This window comes from Periplaneta americana, chromosome 8 (genome assembly GCF_040183065.1).
Source record: "Periplaneta americana isolate PAMFEO1 chromosome 8, P.americana_PAMFEO1_priV1, whole genome shotgun sequence".
Classification (NCBI taxonomy): domain Eukaryota; kingdom Metazoa; phylum Arthropoda; class Insecta; order Blattodea; family Blattidae; genus Periplaneta; species Periplaneta americana.
In genome coordinates this window covers 42,867,501-42,892,581 of record NC_091124.1, presented here as the reverse complement: position 1 = coordinate 42,892,581, position 25,081 = coordinate 42,867,501, and the positions used below count along the sequence as shown (strand labels likewise).

Below are 25,081 nucleotides of genomic sequence, written 5' to 3'. Positions count from 1 at the left end.
ATATGCTTCTGGGGGTCAAGTTCGAAGATGGGTGATGTTTTTATTGCTCAGAAGCATGTTGTGAGTTGCATGGCAGGTGTTGATAGTCGTACATCATGTAGGGAATATTTTAAGAGTTTTAATATTTTAACAGTTTAAGCTTTATATATTTTTAAACTTATGGAATTAATACATTCTAATAACAACCATTTTGATCGAAATAGTGATTTTCATTATTACAGCACTCGTTTTAAGGACAATTTTAATATTCCAGCACTTTGATTCACAAGTTTTAACAAAACGTATATGGTCTATGGCTTAAAAATATACAATTGGTTGCCTCATGAAATTAAAAATACCAATGATTTAAGATATTTTAAAAGATACATTAAAAGAATTTTAACAAACCCCTGTCCCTACAATTTAGATGAAATACATGTGGGTTTACATTGGTGCTAATTTATTGCATTTTTATCTATTTAATAATAATAATAATAATAATAATAATAATAATAATAATAATAATAATTTTTTTCTCTGTTATTTCTGCACCGCTCGGGAAAAGTGACACAAGTCAGTTTCCACAAACCTTTTTTGATAATTTATTGACAACTTACACTGGTTTATGTGGATTTGATTTTTTTCTGTATGAATTATTGTAATGGGAGAAATACTTAGGTCTATGTATTTTTTTCCAAGCGAGCAGATGTTCCGTAAGTTGTCAAAAAATTATCAAAAAAGGTTTGTGGAAACTGACTTGTGTCACTTTTCCCGAGCACTGCAGATTTATACTCGCTTTAACATCTCTGGTCATATCGCGAGTTAATCTTTGGTTGAAATCCGAAGGCCTGTGTTCTATTGTTGAGACTGGTTCTATTGTTGTGAACTAGATGGCGACTGTAGCCTAGCTATATCGTCGTTTTTCCTGCAATAGCTCCAATATGCAAAATATAACATTTTTCAGTAAGAAGAAAATACATATTTATCTATTCATTCTATGGCAGTGGTACATAGGATAATGTGAATTCTTACATTTTCGAAAAAAAGAAATATAATTAGGCCTACATGTAGCAGATTTTATTATTTGCTCTATCCCTATTTAAGTTATTTAATAAACCAAAAATCTGAAAATCGATAAATATGTCACATAGGAGTTATTGCAGGAACAACGACGATATGTATTACCGGTACTGATTTGTTATTAATATGATTTCGGTGATGAATGAGGCCAGTGATATTCAGGGATAGTGTGGCCCGAATTTCCTGGCATTTGCCTTACGGTTGAGGAAAAAACCTGAAAAACCTTAACCAGGAAATTCAACCCGACCGGGAATCGAACACGGGCCCTCTGCGTAAGAGACCAGCATGCTGACCCCTACACCACAGAGGTGGTCTTTAATTATTGTTTTTCTTTTTTTTTTTTTCGATAAGTCCTATGGTTTTAACTCTTTCATGGACAAACAAGGAAATAATAGTAATAATAATAATAATAATAATAATAATAATAATAATAATAATAATAATAATAATAATACTTACCTATTTACTGGCTTTTAAGGAACCCGGAGGTTCATTGCCGCCCTCACATAAGCCGACGGCCTTGCATAAGCCCGCCATCGGTCCCTATCCTGAGCAAACATTAATCCATTCTCTATCATCATATCCCACTTCCCACAAATCCATTTTAATATTATCCTCCCATCTACGTCTCGACCTCCCCCAAAGGTCTTTTTCCCTCCGGCCTCCCAACTAACACTCTATATGCATTTCTGGATACGCCCATACGTGCCACATGTCCTGCCCATCTCAAACGTCTGGATTTAATGTTCCTAATTATGTCAGGTGAAGAGTACAATGTGTGCAGTTCTGTGTTGTGTAACTTTCTCCATTCTCCTGTAACTTTATCCCTCTTAGCTTCAAATATTTTTCTAAGCACCTTACTCTCAAACACCCTTAACCTATGTTCCTCTCTCAAAGTGAGAGTCCAAGTTTAACAACCATAAAGAACAACCGATAATATAACTGTTTTATAAATTCTAACTTTCATATTTTTTGACAACAGACTGGATGATAAAAGCTTCTCAACGGAATAATAACAGGCATTTGCCATATTTATTTTGTGTTTAATTTCCTCCCGAGTATCATTTATATTTGTTACTGTTGCTCCCAGGTATTTGAACTTCACCTCTTCAAAAGATAAATTTCCAATTTTTATATTTCCATTTCGTACAATATTCTCGTCACGAGACATAATCATATACTTTGTCTTTTCGGGAAATAATAATAATAATAATAATAATAATAATAATAATAATAATAATAATAATTTATTTATTTATTTATTTCGAATATTAATGTGCAAAACAACACAAAGCCAATTACAGTTTAGCACAAAATAAAAAAAACAAAAACAAAACAGAACAAATGATTATGAGAATGAATGACAGATAATAATAATAATAATATCAATAATAATAATAATAATAATAATAATAATAATAATAATAATAATAATAATAGAGTATGAGCTCCGTTAAGACCCATATTTCAGACACTAATAAGTATGATAATAATAATGAAGTGTGATGATCTACTTGACTAACAAACTTGGAGACTGGTCGCCATTTTGTATACCAGTCATTACGTGCAGTATCGGGATACGAACTCACACCAGAGGGATGGTAGGCGTTGAGTATCACCCCGCTGTGAATGTGTGGATGGGTGTGTTTCTACAGCCAATGGCGTGGAGGCAGCTGTCAAGTCGACCAATCAGGGAAGAAGGAGGCGGGACGCGTGACGCAACGAACTGGGAGGGGAAACAGAGTCGGAGAAGAGCAGTTGAAGACTGAGTGTGAAATACAATAAAGAGGGAAGTGTGTCGACAATTGGCGATGTCGTGTGGATGGGATGACAATTAGCTTTGTGGTGATACGCGCGTGGTCTCATTATTGGTGATACGAGACATTTCACAGCAACAGGTAAGTCTGCCGCTATTACGCTGAGCAAGTTCTGGGATGAGGGATTGCCGGTACAAGATGGGATGCTTGTGCAATTAGCTGTTGTGTGTCACTTTGCAGAATGTGCCGTGCCTTGGATGCACAAGCCCGCGTCTTTTTTTGAAATTCGATGATCATAATAATGATAGTCTACAAATAACCAGAATGTAACTTACATTAGGCCTATAGCTCTTCAGATATTTTAACAAAAGTGGCGTGATCATTATGTCTTCATGATCATGCTTTAGGCATTTCGTTTCTTTCCTTATCAAGCTGCAAGTTAGGGGTGGGTGGTTGGGATAATTTAGATATAAGTTACAATTTATTGGTAAAACTTTATCTAATCATCAAACACATGTCAATTTAATAGGATATTATCTGTTTCACAATTGCCTAGCATAGAGTGTTAAAAATTTGTGTTCATCACACTGACGCTGCCAGGTAAAAAAACCGTTTTTTGTTTACCAGTCTATGAAATTGTTTAATATAAGAGGGTGGAAGCGCATTATCTAGCGAAATTTTTAAGCTTGTACTTACTATTTGGGAAAAGGAAATTGTACCATAACAATAGGAGAAGTCCATAATTGCACTTATTTTTAAGAAGGGGGAAAAGACTAATGTAGGTAGTAGCTTTCGAGAAATATCATTTTTGTTGACGTCGTGCAAAATTCTGTCCAATATTATTTTGAGAAGATTAACTCCATATGTAATTAGATGAAATTATTGGGCATTATCAGTGTGGTTTTAGACGTAATAGATCGACTATTGATCAGATTATTTTTATATTCGACAGATATTGGAGAAAAAATAGGAGTATAGGGGTACAGTACATCAGTTATTCATAGATTAAAAAAAGGCGCATGACTCGGTTAAGAAATAAGTTTTAAATAATAGGCTCTTATTGAATTTGGTATTCCCAAGAAACTAGTTCGATTAATTAAAATGTGTCTCAGTGAAACTTACAGCAGAGTCCGTATAGGCCAGTTTCTATCTGATGCTTTTCCAATTCACTGTGGGCTAAAGCAAGGAGATGCACTATCACCTTTAGCCCTACTTTTTACCTTTGCTCTGGAACATGCCATTAGGAAAGTTCAGGATAACAGAGAGGGTTTGGAATTGAACGGGTTACATCAGCTTCTTACCTATGCGGATGACGTGAATATGTTAGGAGAAAATCCGCAAACGATTAGGAAAAACACGGGAATTTTACTTAAAGCAAGTAAAGCGATAGGTTTGGAAGTAAATCCCGAAAAGACAAAGTATGTGATTATGTCTCGTGACCAGAATATTGTAGGAAATGGAAATATAAAAACTGGAAATTTATCTTTTCATAAGGTGGAAAAATTCAAATACCTGGGAGCAACTAACAAATATAAATGATAGGGCCTACTATGGAAGAAATTAAACGCAGAATAAATATGGGAAATGCCTGTTATTATTCGGTTGAGAAGCTTTTGTCATTCAATCCGCTATCAAAAAATCTGAAAGTTAGAATTTATAAAACAACCTATATTACCGGTTGTTCTGTATGGTTGTGAAACTTGGACTCTCACTTTGAGAGAGGAACAGCGATTAAGGGTGTTTGAGAATAAGTTTCATAGGAAAATATTTGAGGCTAAGAGGGATGAAGTTACAAGAGAATGGAGCAAATTACACAACACTGTACTGCACGCATTGTATTCTTCACCTGGCATAACTAAGAACATTAAATCCAGACGTTTGAGTTGGGCAGGGCATGTAGCACGTATGGACGAATCCAGAAATGCATATAGAGTGTTAGTTGGGAGGCCGGAGGAAAAAGACCTTTGGGAAGACCGAGACGTAGATGGGAGGATAATATTACATTTTGAGAGGTGGGATATGATGGTAGGGACTGAATTAATCTTGCTCAGGATAGGGACCAATGGCGGGCTGATGTGAAGTTGGCAATGAACCTGCGGGTTCCTTAAAATCCATAAGTAAGGAGGCCTAAGTAAGTCTATGTAATGATAGCCTGCATCACATTCAAAGCAATAGGCCTATTGTTGGGAAACCAGCTGTGAAACAGTAACCAAATTCATGCGTGTGTACATTACACATGTTCAGAACATGTTTTTAATACATTTAGTAATATATCATTAATAGTTTGTTAGTAAATTATAATTTTAGAAACATGGGACAATTCCGGTATAATTCTAGATTAAATAGTAACTGACCTAGTTTTCGTTCCCGATCATGCCACGTACACAAATTACGGATTGGTGAAAGACAAATATCCGAAGTGTTTTCTGCCCTTGATTTTAGTGGGAGATATTCTAAATTTACAAAATAAGCAGTATAAGAAACTTAAGTATTGGCCGAATTTTTTTTTTTATCTTGTTAGGTCTCTCATCATTTAATATAGCCTATACGCTCACCAAATAAAATTCACTTCCGTTTCCTCGATTGAATACGAAAGGCAAACCTTTTAATATCAGCAGCAAGAATTTTGACTTCATTATTTCAAGTTATAGCCTATGCACAATGAATAGGCCTAGGCCTACATTGTAGTCCTACGTTAGGGCGTCCGTAGTATTTTTGATTAAAAAAGCGAACATTTATAGGAAATTAAAGAAAAACAGGGGACTTTAAAAAAAGCGGGACTGATTAAAAATAAAACAAAAGTGTTTTAAAAATGTTACTGACATCTTTATCTTTATATCATTATTGAAATAACTTTTTTTTATTATTTGTTCTGCAAAGGTAGATGCTCCTTTACTGTTGTAGGCTATTTCTTCTGATATAAGTAGGCCTAAGCTTATTTGATCAAAAAGTTCAGTTTCTTTCGAAATGATGTCATAAAATTCAACACATGGTAACCTCATTAAAGTGTGTTTTGACAATTAACAACACCACCTTCAAGCTTTAAATTTTATATATATATATATATATATATATATATATAACTTATTACATATTTTAATTTAACCACAAAGATTTTACTGGGAAAAAAACATGTTTCACAACAGCATTTGACCCATGAACTGCCAGAAATTATCCTACCAAATGAACAATGTTAATGTTGACTAGGCCTATTGAATTAGACAAAGATTCCACACCAAACCGATGATTTATTTCTTATTACTCTTTAAATAGTTCTGTAGTCTACACACAATTCATCAAACAGTTCATCTTCATGCACAGGAAAAGCTTGGCGCAATATTTTTAACAAAACCAAAATATTCTTGAACATTCCTCCGGAGAGTTATCAACCGTCCGCCTTTCGGTGGATTGTCTCGGAATTTGAAACACTGTCCCGGATCTCAGTCAAATACACATTTGTCTCACCTAGTTCATCTTCATGCAGAGGAAAAGCTTGGCGCAATATTTTTAACAAAACCAACATATTCTTGAATATTCCTCCGGAGAGTTGTCAACCGTCCGCCTTTCGGCGGATTGTCTCGGAATTTGAAACACTTTCCCGGATCTCAGTCAAATACACATTTGTCCGACCTAGTTCATCTTCATGCACAGGAAAAGCTTGGGTCAATATTTTTAACAAAAGCAAAATATTCTTGAATATTCCTCCGGAGACTTGCTAACCGTCCACTTTTCTGCGGAATTGCTTCGGAATTTGAAACACAGTCCCGGATCTCAGTCAAATAAAACTTTGTCCCACCTAGTTCATCTTCATTTAAAGGAATAGCTTGGCGAAATATTTTTAACAAAACCAAAATATTCTTGAATATTCCCCTGGAGAGTTCCCAACCGTCCGCTTTTCGGCGGGATTGTCTCGGAATTTGAAAGGCTGTCCCAGATCCCGGTCAAATACACATTTGTCCCATCTAGTTTATCTTCATGCACAGGTAAAGCTTGGGTCAATATTTTTAACAAAACCAAAATATTCTTGAATATTCCCCCGGAGAGTTCCCAACCGTCCACTTTTCGGCAGGATTGTCTCGGAATTTGAAAGGCTGTCCCAGATCCCGGTCAAATACACATTTATTCCATCTAATTTATCTTCATGCACAGGAAAGCTTGGGTCAATATTTTTAACAAAACCAAAATATTCTTGAATATTCCCCCGGAGAGTTCCCAACCGTCCACTTTTCGGCAGGATTGTCTCGGAATTTGAAAGGCTGTCCCAGATCCCGGTCAAATACACATTTGTCCCATCTAGTTTATCTTCATGCACAGGAAAAGCTTGGGTCAATATTTTTAACAAAACCAAAATATTCTTGAATATTCCTCCGGAGAGTTACCAACCGTCCACCCTTCGGCGGGATGTCTCGGAATTTGAAACACTGTCCCGGATATCAGTCAAATACACATTTGTCCCACCTATCCCGATTTTGAGAGCAGCAAAGAACAATGTTCTAAATAGTCTAACACGGAAAAACAAATTGAGTGAGCATGTGAAGACATTTCCTTAGTGTTCATATTTTGACGTTAAATCCATAACTTCATTCGTTTCTCCCCAGGGGAAGGTCCATTTTCGTTCTAAATCTTTAAATCTTTCTCTGGCATAATTTTACTAATATAGGCTACCGGTATTTTAATATTTTTCCCCTCAGAATCTTTAGGTCTTTTAGAAATAAAATTTGACATTCATAACATACACTATAAGTGGGCTTCGGTAAGGAATTTTAATATATTTGAAAACCTAATAGACCTAGTTATTTTTTTAATTATGAAAATATAGGGAATATTTTGTTTGACGGACAGTTAGCGTTTAAAGCTACTTAAGATAATTTAATTAAACTTTATATGCATGTAATTTGTAAGTAGATCTCGGATTTTCAGGTCCATTTAGCGTAAGCTGAAGTATACGTTCTTTAATGCAGCTAATTAGTTTTAGACAATATCATCACTCGTGAGTTTTTCGTGTTGCATACATTTAGGAATTTTTACATAAAATTGTTGCAATCTACTATATTCTAGCCTAAAAATCCGAGGTATATTTATAGGCCTAAGGTTGGTTCGTCCTTGTGAACATCATAGGCCTACTCTAAAATATTTAATACAGAATGTGGGTCGATATTTTATTTAAAAAAATATGTTAATCAAATACTTTAAGAGGAATTTGGTTTGCATTTTTTTAAATAGAAAAAAATATTTTTGAACTGACGTGTTAGAAATTTTATTGTAGTGTATGTTGTAGGTATGTTTATTAAAAATAGCTCAAAACAAGAGTTATATAAAAATTTGAATATTAGGCTATAGGCCAGTAATTTATCATATAAATGCTACTCCGCTGAATAAAATACTACACAAATTTTCATTAAAAATAATTTATTAAATTTAAAAAAGAATTAAAACTGCTTGCGCAGTACAGGTTACTTACTGACTTACAAATGGCTTTTAAGGAACCCGAAGGTTCATTGCCGCCCTCACATAAGCCCGCCAGCGGTCCCTATCCTGTGCAAGATTAATCCAGTCTCTATCATCATAACCCACCTCCCTCAAATCCATTTTAATATTATCCTCCCATCTACGTCTCGGCCTCCCTAAAGGTCTTTTTCCCTCCGGTCTCCCAACTAACACTCTATATGCATTTCTGGATTCGCCCATACGTGCTACATGCCCTGCCCATCTCAAACGTCTGGATTTAATGTTTCTAAATTATGTCAGGTGAAGAACACAATGCGTGCAGTTCTGTGTTGTGTAACTTTCTCCATCCTCCTGTAACTTCATCCCGCTTAGCCCCAAATATTTTCCTAAGCACCTTATTCTCAAACACCCTTAACCTATGTTCCTCTCTCAGAGTGAGAGTCCAAGTTTCACAACCATACAGAACAACCGGTAATATAACTGTTTTATAAATTCTAACTTTCAGATTTTTGGACAGCAGACTGGATGATAAGAGCTTCTCAACCGAATAATAACACGCATTTCCCATATTTATTCTGCGTTTAATTCCCTCCCGAGTGTCATTTATATTTGTTACTGTTGCTCCAAGATATTTGAATTTTTCCACCTCTTCGAAGGATAAATCTCCAATTTTTATATTTCCATTTCGTACAATATTCTGGTCACGAGACATGATCATATACTTTGTCTTTTCGGGATTTATTTCCAAACCGATCGCTTTACTTGCTTCAAGTAAAATTTCCGTGTTTTCAATAATCGTTTGTGGATTTTCTCCTAACATATTCACGTCATCCGCCTAGACAAGAAGCTGATGTAACCCGTTCAATTTCAAACCCTGCCTGTTACCCTGAACTTTCCTAATGACATATTCTAGAGCGAAGTTAAAAAGTAAAGGTGATAGTGCATCTCCCTGCTTTAGCCCGCAGTGAATTGGAAAAGCATCAGATAGAAACTGGCCTATACGGACTCTGCTGTATATTTCACTAAGACACATTTTAATTAATCGAACTAGTTTCTTGGGAATGTGCAGTACAGGTAGCGTATATAAAGCAGAAAATTGTTTATTTTCAAAGGAACTGGGTAGGCTATAGTTTCTGAAGGAAAAAATGTTGAAATATACCCAACACGAGAGATCATGAACAAGAGGACAAGGTCGAACACTCTCTAGGCTAGCTCACCTAAACAGTTAATCAGAGCTACCCAGCCCCTACGTGCAGGAGTCCATAGCCCTCAAGGGATGTCATAGGCTAAATTCTAAAATTGTACTAGAGAAAGATATAGCCCAGCTACTTCCCACCTTAAGTTCTTGATTCAAAGTTTATGAAAAAATAATAAATTCTCTTAAAATAGAGCAGTGAACGCCTTAATACCAAGGGAGCAGGTAGGCCTACCTGTTGATTTTATTATCAATCAATCAATCAATCAATCAATCAATCAATCAATCAATCAATCAATCAATCAATCGATCGATCGATCGATCGTTTATTAATGTCACGAGCAACGGTTTGTTGCAATAGACATAAAATGTACTAAATTACAAAATATATAAAATAATATTTGATATAAAATGTAAAACAGATGAATATCGGCGGCAAAAGGAAAGGTATTTAAAATAATCTGTAATATAATACCTAATTTTTCTAATCGAAACGTTTCTCTGACGCTATTAAATCTTCACCTTATTTCTCAGTTCATTTAGTAATAATAATAATAATAATAATAATAATAATAATAATAATAATAATAATAATAATAACATAAAATAAAAAAGATCGTTTGCCGATTTTTGAAGTTGAAGGTCATAATTCTTTTATTTAAAATGGTATGAATTCGACCACAAGTGGTTTCATGTAGAATTTTATTAATACAGACGTGGACAAATTATTAACAAAATTGACGATTCTTATGATAATTCTGTTTACAAAATTTGACTTTTCAATTTAAACTACAGTTGACAATTTTGCATATTTCCATCATTACAGTAGACAGAAATATGCAAAAATGTCAACTGTAGTTTAAATTGAAGAGTCAAGTTTTGTAAAAATATATAATAAAAATCTTCAATTTTGCTAATAATTTGTAAATTTGCTAAAATGTCAACTTCATTGAAGAGTCAAATTTTGTAAAAATGTAAAAAAAAATCTTCAGTTTTGCTAATAATTTGGAAATATCCAAAATGTTAACTGTAGTCCAAATTGAAGAATCGAATTTTGTAAAAATATACAATAAAAACTTTCAGTTTTGCTAATAATTTGTCAATGTGCAAAAATATCCAATGTAGTCCAAATTGAGGAGTTAAATTTTGATAAATATACAATACAAATCTTCAATTTGGCTAATTATTTGGAAATACACAAAAATGTCAACTGTAGTCTAAATTGAAAAATCATATTTTGTAAAAATATATAATAAAAATCTTCAATTTTGCTAATAATTTGTCCACGTCTGTATATTATTCACTGCAAAGCTCATAAATGATAAAATAGTGGAAACTACATTTTCTTTTCATAATTTCTATGATTTGATATTTTCTTAATAGTAAGCCTACTATGTTAATGAAAAAAAATCACTAAAGAGGTCATAAGAGTTGTTGCCAATATAGGCCTACACATATCTCAGTCTTCTAGATAATTTTTTTTAGTTGGTTATTTAACGACGCTGTATCAACTACTAGGTTATTTAGCGTCGATGAGATTGGTGATAGCGAGATGATATTTGGCGAGATGAGGCCGAGGATTCGCCATAGATTACCTTGCATTTACATTACGGTTGGGGAAAACCTCGGAAAAAACCCAACCAGGTAATCAGCCCAAGCGGGGATCGAACCCGCGTCCGAACGCAACTTCAGACCGGCAGGCAAGCGCCTTAACCGACTGAGCCACGCCGGTGGCTCATTCTAGATAAATCTACTAGCTCAAAACTAGAAAAATAAAATCAGAACAATCTGCCAGTAGGCCTACTATCTACTACCATAAACTTGAAGCCAATACCATAACTGAAATAGATCTAATATAACCCAACACAATACAACCTAACCTAAAATTTCATCGGTTGATTAATAATGAAAATTCATTTAGATGTTTGCGCATAGGGTTGTCGCGGATTTCGTGGACAGTAACCTACGTGATTTCAAAGTGTACGAAGGAAGTCCGCGCTATTTTGAATGCTGGGACAAAAATCTGTAAAGTAGCAATAATTTAGCCACCGGCGTGGCTCAGTCGGTTAAGGCGCTTGCCTGCCGGTCTGAAGTTGCGTTCGGGCGCGGGTTCGATTCCCGCTTGGGCTGATTACCTGGTTGGGTTTTTTCCGAGGTTTTCCCCCACCGTAATGTGAATACAAGGTAATCTCTGGCGAATCCTCGGCCTCATCTCGCCAAATATCCTCTCGCTATCACCAATCTCATCGACGCTAAATAACCTAGTAGTTGATACAGCGTCGTTAAATAACCAACTAAAAAAAAAAAGCAATAATTTTTGGGATAGCGTCGAAATGACACTAAAGTGGGTAAAAGATAGGCCCTAATACATCTTGCGATCTGGATAAGAGCCTCGTCTTTGTCCTAGTAATCAAATTGAAATCTTTCCTTTCGGACAACAAAGAGGAATGTTCTAAAGAAAAATGCTTTTTTTCTTCGAAAACAACGTCAGTCCACGTATAAAAATTTGTATTATTGTGCATGTCACTTGAAAAACTGCTCAGTGCGTAGATCAGTTGATAAAAAAAAAAACTAGCCCAATCCTTTCGTAAAAATGGACTGAACGCGTTTTGGGGCGACACTCTTAGATTTTGCCCTTGGGCTACAGTCATGTACCTCGGGAAAAATCATACGTTTCTTTCCCTCAATATAAAATAGCCTATGTTATATCATTTTATTGTATTTGCCTCGTTTGGCAAATATCTGATACTTCCAACACTTGTATCATAAATAGGTCTGATATTTCGGTAGGCTGTTAGGGACGCTGGAAAAGTAGATCTACGTAAGTTACGCATAAGCATCTAGAAATACAGGGACATCACTTTATTTTTACCAACATTTTAAACATTAACCTGGCTATACTAGGAAACACTGTTGCCCCCTTCCATTACAGGACTTTGGTGTTACTAGTGCAATATGTAAACAAATCATTTTACTAGGTATAGGAGGAGAGAAAAGTAGTATATCCATTTATGTTGTAGGGAATTACGATATTACGATTTTCAGTTTGATCATCACTTTACGGAATTTATCAAAATACAGTAGAGTAGTAACATTTTTTTTTTCAAAAACTCAACTTTTCAGGTGGCTATGTTCGTTATGTAATGTCTACTTTATTTAGCATATTAATTATTGGTGTTAACATACAATATAGAGAGTGCATTTAAACTGAGGGGGTCATAAGTAAAGGGCTGTAAGTGCACTTAAGTTACTTTTGAGAAAATGGGGTTTAAATATTTAAGCTTTCGTAAAATCGGTGAAATTTTTATTTAAATTTTAATGTGTGATGCGATTAAAATATCCCTTTGCCGCTAAAATTTTAGATACTTTAGCTTACACTGGATGCACTTAACTCATGTTAGGGCCTATTACAAATGTCACTAGCATTCCTTTGCTTCTAGCCACCTCAATTCAAAATAAGCTAATCTGAATTTTTAAATAAATTGCTGAAAATTGTTGCCGTTCATTACAATGCAGGCTTCAATTCTTTAATGCATATTATTAAAAACATTTTGAAGCATATTCTCTGAAATTGAATTTATCGTTTCTTGAATATAATTTTTAGTACGATATTATTAATATAGGTTCTTTCTTCTATAGAAAACGCAACCATATTTATGAAACACACTATACACTGCAGTGTTTACTTCAGTGCTTGAAGGCTTCGAATGCAACAGCGGCCGTAAGTTTGTGTGTCTGACGGGAGCAAGGACATTAGTGAAGGGGTAGGAGTGAAGTACATTCAGAAATCCAGGTACAATAAAAATGCAAGTAAAAATAAAATGATGTCCCTGTATATAGCCTATATAGAGAGTGGGTTAAAAGTCGCTTTCCCCAAACATTTCCTTACATTTAATTAGACTACATTCAATATCGTATGCCTACCTATCTTTAATAAGGGGGACAAGACTAACTGTAGTAACTTTCGAGGAATAGGCTACCACTTTTGTTGACGTCGTACAAAATTTTGTCCAATATTCCTTTGAGAAGATTAATTCCATATGTAGATGGAATTATTGGGGATCATCAGTGTGGTTTTAGGCGTAATAGATCAACTATTGTTCAGATATTTTGTACTCGATAGATAATTGAGAAAAAAATGGAAGTATAAGGGTACAGTGCATCAGTTATTCATAGAATTCAAAAAGGCATATGACTCGGTTAAGAGAGAAGTTTCATATGATATTCTTAATGAATTTGGTATTCCCAAGAAACTAGTTCGATTAATTAAAATGTGTCTCAGTGAAACGTACAGCAGAGTCCGTATAGGTCAGTTTCTGTCAGATGCTTTTCCAATTCACTGCGGGCTAAAGCAGGGAGATGCACTATCACCTTTACTTTTTAACTTCGCTCTAGAATATGCCATTAGGAAAGTTCAGGATAACACAGAGGGTTTGGAATTGAACGGGTTACATCAGCTGCTTGTCTATGCGGATGACGTGAATATGTTAGGAGAAAATCCACAAACGATTAGGGAAAACACGGGAAATTTACTTGAAGCATGTAAAGAGATAGGTTTGGAAGTAAATCCCGAAAAGACAAAGTATATGATTATGTCTCGTGACGAGAATATTGTACGAAATGGAAATATAAAAATTGGAAATTCATCCTTTGAAGAGGTGAAAAAATTTAAATACCTGGGAGCAACATTACCAAATATAGCCTAAATGATACTCAAGAGGAAATTAAAAACAGAATAAATGTGGGAAATACCTGTTATTATTCGGTTGAGAAGTTTTTATCATCTCAAACGTCTAGATTTAATGTTCCTAATTATGTCAGGTGAAGAATACAATGCGTGCAGTTCTGTGTTTTGTAACTTTCTCCATTCTCCTGTAACTTCATCCCTCTTAGTCCCAAATATTTTCTTAAGCACCTTATTCTCAAACACCCTTAACCTATGTTCCTCTCTCAAAGTGAGAGTCCAAGTTTCACAGCCATAAAGAACAACCAGTAATAGGCCTGTAACGGTTTTATAAATTCTAACTTTCAGATTTTTTGACAGCAGACAGGATGATAAAAACTTCTCAACCGAATAATAACAGGTTTTTCCCACATTTATTCTGTTTTTAATTTCCTCTTGAGTATCATTTAGGCTATATTTGTTACTGTTGCTCCCAGGTATTTAAATTTTTTCACCTCTTCAAAGGAAGAATTTCCAATTTTTATATTTCCATATCGTACAATATTCTGGTCACGAGATATAATCATATACTTTGTCTTTTCGGGATTTACTTTCAAACCTATCTCTTTACATGCTTCAAGTAAATTTCCCGCATTTTCCCTAATCGTTTGTGGATTTTCTCCTAACATATTCACGTCATCCGCATAGACAAGCAGCTGATGTAACCCGTTCAATTCCAAACCCTCTGTGTTATCCTGAACTTTCCTAATGGCATATTCTAGAGCGAAGTTAAAAAGTAAAGGTGATAGTGCATCTCCCTGCTTTAGTCCGCAGTGAATTGGAGAAGCATAAGATAGAAACTGGCCTACACGGACTCTGCTGTAAGTTTCAGTAAGACACATTTTAATTAATCGAACTAGTTTTTTGGGAATACCAAATTCAATAAGAATATTATATAAAACTTCTCTACAATTTTACACACAAGACTGAATAAGATAATAATAATAAAATGTAAACAACAAGTAAGAAGAAATCAGACATAATTATATACCATACAGAAAGAAAGAAAAAAGCATAATAAAATGTGAACAGCAGGTCAAAATTAATGAGGCATACAACGTATAAAAAATAAGACAATTATTCATAATAATAATAATAGTAATAATAATAATGATAAAAAATAAGAATAGTAATAATGATAATAATAATAATAATAATAATAATAATAATAATAATAATAATAATAATAATAATAATAATAAGCATAATAATAATAGTAATAATACTAATAGTAGTAATAAAATAGTGCAGTAAAAGCATACAGTGAATACAATATTATTAAGTACACAATATTATTAAGTTAAGCATTATAGGCTTACAACGTAGCCTATATATCGGAGCAACAAAAATGTTCTCCCTTTATATTTCGCATAATGAGAAAAAACAATGAACTGTTCGAGAAATTAAAATTAAAGACATGATCATGTTTTGAAAGCCTCAGTAGTCTCTTTAGTTGAAAGACATTCAACAAAGTTCCAAGACATTAAACCTATTATCCTGATCTGGTTTGTGTAGCCCTGTTTATTGGGTTTGCCGATTGTGTGGGGATAAGAGCTAGAATAGAAGACGCGGCGGAAGGGTAGCATGTCGTAAACTTAAATCACCGAAGAAAAATACGGAATACTACCAGTTCTAAAAACATAAAGCAAAACTGCTGTCAGTTGTGTTTCCTCTCTATTTTGGCAATAATAAAACTTTTTACGAAAGTAACCTGTGTCTTATACAGTGTGTATTTGGACTGCTGTGGTTGGTAAAGAGCAGGGCAATGGTTCCTCAATCTTTTGAATGTCACTAACCGCTTGAAGAAGCTGGAGATTTATTGCCATCCTCACATAAGCCGCCATCGGTTCCTATCCTAAACAAAATTAATCCAGTCCCTACCATCATATCCCACCTTCCTCAAACTCATTTCAATATTATCCTCCCATCAAAGGTCTTTTTCCTTAGGTGTTCCAACTAACACTCTGTTGCAAATTGCGGCTTAAAATTAATAAAAAAAGTGGTTCGATTTAAATTCACTTGTAATTAATAGAGATAAAACAATAGCTATCCCATTTTCTTTAAACAATAAAGGTAATAAACCAATTTCATCTATACTACAAATTAAAATGCATAATTCTGATTGTTCCGATATAAATTGCAATTGTTCAATTATTAATGAAGTTAATGAGGTTAAATATTTAGGTATAATTATTGATAATCATTTAAAATGGAATAATCATATTCATTATATTTGTAATAAATTACGTAAAACATTGTTACTTTGTTATTATAAGAAATATTTTGTCAATTAACTGTTTACGTGTAATTTATTTAGCATTATTTCAATCTATATTTATGTATGGTATTACAGGTTGGGGTAGATCTTATAAATCCAACCTTTATCCGTTAATTTTACTACAGAAAAAAGTATTAAAAATTTGTTTAAAAAGGCAGAAAGATTACCCAACTGAATTATTTTCAATATTAAACAAATGTATTATTTTATTTTATTAAAATATTTTCATAGCAATTTTAATAACTTTGAAAGCTATATACATAAATATAGAACTAAAAATATGAATTCTCTCCGTTTGTCTGAACCAAAATGTAAAAGCAATGCAGCTTTTTATCATAGCATGAGTCAAGGTCCTAGATTATTAAACAAATTTTATTCCAATAATATTTCAACCACGAATTCTTTCCAAATTAATAAAAAAATGTATTGGATTTATAGTTTGGGTTTAAACATATTAAACACTATTTAGTCTGTATTCACTCTCAACTTTAATTTTATTTTTGTCTGTATTGGAATCCCCTCCTGAGCACGAGTCTTATTCATTCAGGAGGGGGCTAGTTTATCTTTCATTGTATTTATTAACTTGTATTCATTTCAAACTTACTAGTAATAAAAATAAATAGGCCTAAATAAAATAAATATGCATTTCTGGATTCAACTATACGTGCTACATGCTCTGCCTATGGAATTCCACAAGGATCAATATTAGGTCCCCTACTTTTTCTAGTGTTCATAAATGATCTTGCCTCCCTAATAAAAGATGTAGGTCATCCCATATTATTTGCAGATGACACAAGTATAGTAATTACAGCCAATAACTTCAACACATTCCAATCTTCAACACAGACAATTCTCCTCAAAATATGTGATTGGTTCTCAGCCAATAAATTAGTATTAAATTGTAACAAAACTAACATAATTCAATTTAAATCCTGTCCATATTCAACCTCGCAAACTTCAAGCGCAATAATTAATAATAAATCCCTAATAGAAACAACAACGAAAATTCTTGTCTTACAAATGGATGTGTTAAATTGGAAAAATTATATTAAATAAATTACCCTCAAACTAAATTCAGCGTATTTTGCTATTAGATGTATGCAAAAGATAGTAAATATCAATACCTTAAAAACAATATACTTTGCATACTTCCACTGGGTAATGAGTTTTGGAATAATATTCTGGGGAAATTCCACAGATAGTAACAGTATATTCCTACTACAAAAAGAGTAATTAGAATAATAGTAGGTGGCAAATCTAGGGAATCATATAGGACTGTTTTCAAAAAACTACAAATAATGCCGATGGTTTGTCATAATTTTTTGTTAATAAACTTCCTCGTATGTAATCGAAAAACATTATGCCAATCGAAATAAAACAAAATATTATAATTGTTGGTTACTTTTAAATAATACTAGTAAGATACGGATGTTTTTAATGTTCACCCCAATTTTGCAGTTGCGTCATTCTTCTTCCGCAAAAGCAGAATGATGGATACGTACGGAAAATAACGAGAAAATTTATCTGAAGTTCACGTTGGTCTATTAGTTATGTCGATTTTTTAAGAGAACGAATGATACATATCTAGATTTTAGTGTAAAGGATAGTTGTACAATAGAAACACTTCAAAATTAGTTACGTTCGTATAGCTCAGAGAATAACAAAGAACGGCATTCCAGAAGTAACAACTGAATGCAAACAGTATACCTAATTAAAATAAATATCATATCGCAGTTGCAATTGAAATTTACAACGTACTTCAACTGTTAAATGCATTATTAAAACAATAACGAAACGAATTCTTGCTTCAGTTTTCATATGTTGCCTACAGAAGTGCTGGTGAGTTTATAAAAGTGTAGGTAGAATAAAAACGCTACACGTCAAAACAGTATAGAAACGCAACTCGCTTTTTTTTTTTTTGTTACGTCTGAAATAAAAATACGACAGACATCCCTGTTCAATTACCACATCTATACTAATAATAAATCTGTAGCCGAAATTTTTCTGGTAATTTTCGATTTTCCAAAAATAATTGGTCCTAACATATATAATTAAACACCCTGAAACCGAAAATCGCTTTTTTTGAAATTTTTGTTTGTATGTCTGTCTGTCTGTCTGTCTGTATGTTTGTTACCTTTCCACGCGATAATGGGTGAACGGATTTCGATGAAAATTGGAATATAAATTATGTTCGTTGTAACTTAGATTTTAAGCTATATGGCATTCAAAATACATGATTTAAAATGGGGGTTATAAGAGGGCCTGAATTAAATAAATCGAAATATCTCGCTTATTATTGATTTTTATGAAAAATGTTACATAACAAAACTTTCTTTAAAAATAAATTGCGATATGTTTTATTCCTTGAAAAAGTTTGATAGGACTGATATTTAATGAGATAAATGAGTTTTAAAATTAAAATAACTGCCATCTAAGGCCGTATAATGAAATAAAAAACAAATGACTTCGTCTATAAGGGGCCTTGGACAGCAACAATCGAAAGCTATGAAAGATAGCGTACAGAGAATGTTTCTGTGTTTGTATGAAGTAATATCGGAAGCTAAATTAACCGATTTGTATAATTAATTATTATTTCACCATTGGAAAGTGTAGTTTCTCTAGATGGACATAATGCTATAATGTTATTACAGTAACTTCTAATATAATATAGTATAATATAATATAATATAATATAATATAATATAATATAATATAATATAATATAATATAATATATGTAATGTAATATTATATAATATAATTTTAGTTATTTGAAGGGTTCAGAACCATAGTGGGCCAAACGCCATTTACTGAATACGTAGAAAACAAGGATTAAAATTAAGTTATTACCATAATTCAATGGAAACCTATAACAAGTAAAATAAAGTATACACATTAAATCTAAATGATGTCAATGTTCATTAAACTATGGTTGCATGTAATAAAAATTAGAAACATGTTAAAGGAATTGTCATTGCACCAAATGAGTGTCTCTGGACCAAAATGATCGCATTTTAATTATTTGAATGCAATTTAAATTAAGTAACATATTAAACGATTTATCCTTCTATCAAACACGAATGTTCCCTGGATAAAATGTCCTATTTTAATTATGTAATTACTTTATATTTATTTCTAACGGGTGCAGCGGAGCGCACGGGTACGGCTAGTATTCTAATAAAATAACGAAAAGAAAGAAGATCTCACTTTTGTTATTACATCAACTAAAACTATAACGAAACGAAACAAATGCAGGCTTCAATTGTTCTTCCTAATATTAAATAATAAAATCGTAGATTCATCGTAGACTACTAACATTTTTATTACACGTAAGAGACTATCTTCCTACCTATGTAAGCTGCGAGAGAATCATGAATAAAACACTGGATAACTTTATGAATGTGTCAATGAAAATAATTTTATAAAATTTTACACAGAATAAATTGTAACCAATCCTTATCTTGTGCGACATTAACGCACAAATTGACATAAGATGATCTTTTTTTTACGGTTCAGTAAATAGAGAAAATAATGTGTGCTGTGGAAGTGTGTTGATATTTTAAATAAGCCTGCACTCTAGCTAAACAGCCTTACATAATGTCTTAAAAATAACGAGCTCTTATCCTGAAGGTACGTCACTTTGCATAGCCTAATCGGACTCAATTCTACAGCTAATGTGTTTATTTTAATACTATGCAAATACGGCGTAACTAAAATATATTCAAGATGGTGACGTCGCGAGCTAACACCAACAGTCTATCCTTGGTTTACTTTGAAAGGGAGCTGCAAAACAGGGTTCCTCAAACTTCGGGAGACAAGGAGCAATATAAAAACGTTTGAAAAATAGAGCAATTATTAGACCTATGCACTATTATAAACCATTTAACACAAACTGAAATAACACAAAACATTTGTGTGGTATTAAGATATAGGCCTAAAGAACCAATATAGAATAAGCCTATCATTTTTTTTTTACATTTTTGCCGACATTACATTGTTTTACATTAGTAAAATTGATTTTTGATTCCAGTATTGTGATTAGACATGTTTTCATTTCTAAATGATTTACTATAATTTAAAAATTCATGGCAATAATTGTACAAATATCTATAATAATTGCAATTGTCCTAAACTACGGGCATCAACCCAGGTAATATTCAGGTATCTTCATCGATCGAAACTTAAAATGGAATTTTCATATTAACTACTTACGTCTGAAATTAATATTACTACATAAAAGATTTATTAAAATATGTTTAAGAAGAAAACTTGATCAACTCATCTCATATATAAAGAATTTAATGTTTTAAATATCAAGCAGATTTATATGTATACTATTCTGAATCACTACCATAAATATCAAGCTAAATTCATATCATCCGATCACGGCCACAACACTAGAAGATACAATATTTCGCTCCCCCTCATTGAACCAAAATGCAAGACTGAAGCAGGTCTAAGGCACAGTTCTAATTACGGTCCAAGATTATATAATGATTTTATAAAGGGGAATCCTAAACTAAAATTATTAAACAATACATTATTAAAAAAACAAGTGCTTGAACTGTTTTCAAAATTATAGGCCTAATCATATAAATTCTTATTCTTTATCTATTTTTTTCTGTCACTTTAACAATGTTGTATTCTTAACTAAGTATGTTTATGCATAAGCTACGGTACCGTTTTGTTTGTGTTTGTTTTTTTTCTTATTCTTTTTAAACTTTATATGTAATTATATTTAACAGTTTAATCATAGTTGTGATTATTATTATTATTATTATTATTATTATATTTTTTATTTTTCTTCTATCCAGTTTTCATTATTGGTCACACCCGACCTCAAGCATCTTGCTTTTTCGGGTGTGATCCAGTTACATTGTATTTATACAATAAATTGTAATATATAGGCTATTTTACTATGAGATTGGTAATCAATTTCGAATTTTTAAGAATATTCATATACGAGTATTACAATGGTATTGTAAAATCTTTGTTATTGTATGTAATTTTTGCTTGCAATAAAATCTTTGTAATCTAAAAGATATATATATATATATATATATATATATATATATATATATATATAGGCCTATATATATAGTTTGTATATTGAAAATAATAATATCTCTATCCTTCAATGAAAATATAATTATTATTTATTTAATATGTAAAAAGGATGTTACATTTTTAAACACAACTATTGTATTCATTTTAGTCCTACTTAAAATTAGAATATTATGAAACCCAATTTATTCTTAACTAGCCATACCCGTGTGCTTCGCTGCACTTGTTAGAAATAAATATCGACTTAAATCTAAATACCTATAGCTTTGTAATTACTTAGTGAATAATAGCTTTTTGTATGTTGTAAGTCGTTTGCTCCTGAATCATTTTCAGAGTTGTATTTAAAACTATGAATTTAATAGTTATTGTCATGTAATATTTTCTGGAGTTGTTCAGTCAATTCTACTTTTAAGACTGATACTTTATTAGACCTAATAGACAATTGGTCAACGTCTGAAAAGAAATATACTTGTAAGAACTGAAGGCTCTTAGGGTCGTATTCATTGACGAGACTTTGGACCAAAGTTGACTTTGGAAAGTACAAAGTCTCCATTTTCCTATTCAAAGTCGACACTTTGACGAAAGTAAACTTCGATCGTGACTTTACTTCGAAGTCGCCGAAAATCTAGACTTATAGACTGTGACTTTCGTTCGTGGACATAAGAAAAATGGCTGATATTTGAGAAATTGTTATATTTGCCGAGAAGATTGATAACATCCAGGAAATTATTGAAGCGCCTCATGTTTCTCGGTGTATTATTAGACATGTGCAAAACTCTGTTGAATTTTATAGAGATAATGAATTCAAATCAAGATAGAGGTTCGAAAAAAAGACCGTATTACATAATATTCACATGTTTCAATATGCCTGATGAATAATGGAATAATAAAAAAGTATTACCTGTTCCATTAATGATACTCTCATTTCACTTCGATAGGCCTATTGCTCTATGGGTCTAAGGATTAATGGTTTACTATTGATTTTGTATATTTAATTGTATTCCTTATACGTCTTCACAAGTTCTAGTAGCATGTCTCTTTCATAATCTGTCAATGGTAGCATCTTCTTATCTTTCACGTCTTCACAATTATTTTATATTGAAATAATATTATATAACTAGCCGTACCCGTGCGCTCGCTGCACCCGTTAGAAATAAATATAAAGTAATTACATAATTAAAATAGGACATTTGATTCAGGGAACATTCGTGTTTGATAGAAGGATAAATCGTTTAATATGTTACTTAATTTAAATTGTATTCAAATAATTAAAATGCGGTCATTTTGGTCCAGAGAGCACTCATTTGGTGCAATGACAATTCCTTTAACATGTTTCTTAATTTTTATTATATGCAACCATAGTTTAATGAATATTGACATCATTTAGATTTAATGTATATACTTTATTTTACTTGTTATATGTTTCCATTGAATTATGGTAATAACTTAATTTTAACCCTTGTTTTCTACGTATTCAGTAAATGGCGCTTGGCCCACTATGGTTCTGAACCCTTCAAATAACTTAAATAACTTATATTATATTATATATTACATTATATTATATTATATTATATTATATTATATTATATTATATTATATTATATTATATTATATTATATTATATAAAAAGTGTGTTGTTAACGGATGTACTCCGATAAGTAAGTTTTAATTTGTTATGGGGGCTCTTGAATCTCAGGAGAAGCAACTTTTACAACAGCGCAACATAATGTACTTGGCTCATTACCCATTTTTTTGCATTGCATTTAATGCATTATGTATTTTATGTATTTTAACACGATTCAATTGAGCATAGTTAAAATTTGGATTATAAAATAATTGAATACTAAGCTAACACACTATTACTGCGTACTAAATCAATACACTCTCGTTGTTCGTTAATTCTCTGAGATTAGAATGAATGTGTACATAAACATTATTTTAAGAAATACAGGAAACGAATATACAGAATAGCCTATCAAGTTTTCTGTGCATAAGAAGCTATTTTAATCTTACCTGTCCTCATTTCACTCAGAAGGTACTGTAATAACATTATAGCATTATGTCCATCTAGAGAAACTACACTTTCCAATGGTGAAATAATAATTAATTATACAAATCGGTTAATTTAGCTTCCGATATTACTTCATACAAACACAGAAACATTCTCTGTACGCTATCTTTCATAGCTTTCGATTGTTGTTATCCAAGGCCCCTTACAGACGAAGTAATTTGTTTTTTATTTCATTACACGGCCTTAGATGACTTATTTTAATTTTAAAACTCATTTATCTCATTAAATATTAGTCCTATCAAAATTTTTGAAAGAATAAAACTTATCGGAAATGATTTTTAAAGAAACGTTTGTTATATAATATTTTTCACAAAAATCAATAATAAGCGAGATATTTCGATTTATTTAATTCAGGCCCCCTTATAACCTCCCTTTTAAATAAAGTATTTTGAATGCCATATAGCCTAAAATCCAAGTTACAACGAACTTAATTTATATTCCAATTTTCATCGAAATCCGTTCATCCATTATTGCGTGAAAAGGTAACAAACATCCAGACAGACAGACATACAAACAAAAATGTCAAAAAAGCGATTTTCGGTTTCAGGGTGGTTAATTATATATGTTAGGACCAATTATTTTTTGAAAATCGAAAATTACCAGAAACATTTCGGCTACAGATTTATTATTAGTATAGATATAGATGCTGCAACAATCGCTTAACGTCTGCCGATGTTCAATTGTTTCACTGATTTGAGACTCAAAAAATGGCTTTTATTGTGGCAATGTCTACTCTATTTCAACTATCTATTAATTTAATTCGTTTAGAAGGCAGTGATTGTGATTACCAACATTTAGAACAAGATCGTCAAATCTCGACTTACCGAAGTGAAAGTCAAAGTCTCAGAAGTATTGTCTATGAATAGGACTTTTAACAAAGTTAAACTTTACTACGAAAGTCGACTTTGAGAAGTCTTCAGCCAAACTCGTTTATGAATACGGCCCTTACTCTCAGCTGGAAGAAGATTTCCAATTAAATGATAAGCATAGGCCTATGCTTGAACTTTAAATGATGACGTAGAATTGACTTTATGTATTTCTTTTGCACCAAACGATGCCACTTGCAATAAGGTGTTGTATTGTCTTATATTATTTAAAAAGTGTGTTGATAACGGATGTATTACGATAAGTAAGTTTTTAATTGGTTCTGGGAGCTCTTGAATCTCAAGTTTTACAACAGCGCAACATAAATCCCATTTTTTGCATTGCATTTATTGCATAGTTTATTCATTTTTTCTATTTTAACAAAATTAAAATGAGCATAGTTAATATTTGGATTGTAAAATAGGCCTAATGGAATGCTAAGCTAACGTACTATTACTGCATACTAAATCAATACACTCTCGTTGTTCGTTAATTCTCTGAGATGAAAATGAATATAGTACATAAATATTATTTCAACAAAACACAGGAAACGAATATGGGTAAATTATGACACTTTGTAATAGAGCGACCAACTTTCGTGAAACTTTGTCTCTGAACAGCGA

The 25,081-nt window shown here is 32.4% G+C and overlaps 1 protein-coding gene across 2 annotated transcripts in view; it reads left to right on the top strand.

Annotated features, from left to right (window-relative positions):
- Positions 1 to 2,818: 2,818 nt before the first annotated feature.
- byn (T-domain transcriptional activator brachyenteron) overlaps positions 2,819 to 25,081 on the top strand; it is a 91,574-nt gene continuing 69,311 nt past the window's right edge. For both annotated transcript variants that reach the window (XM_069832818.1, XM_069832819.1), the window contains exon 1: positions 2,819 to 2,957. The gene's annotated coding sequence lies outside the window, so the exon portion shown is untranslated. The remainder of the gene's footprint in view (positions 2,958 to 25,081) is intronic.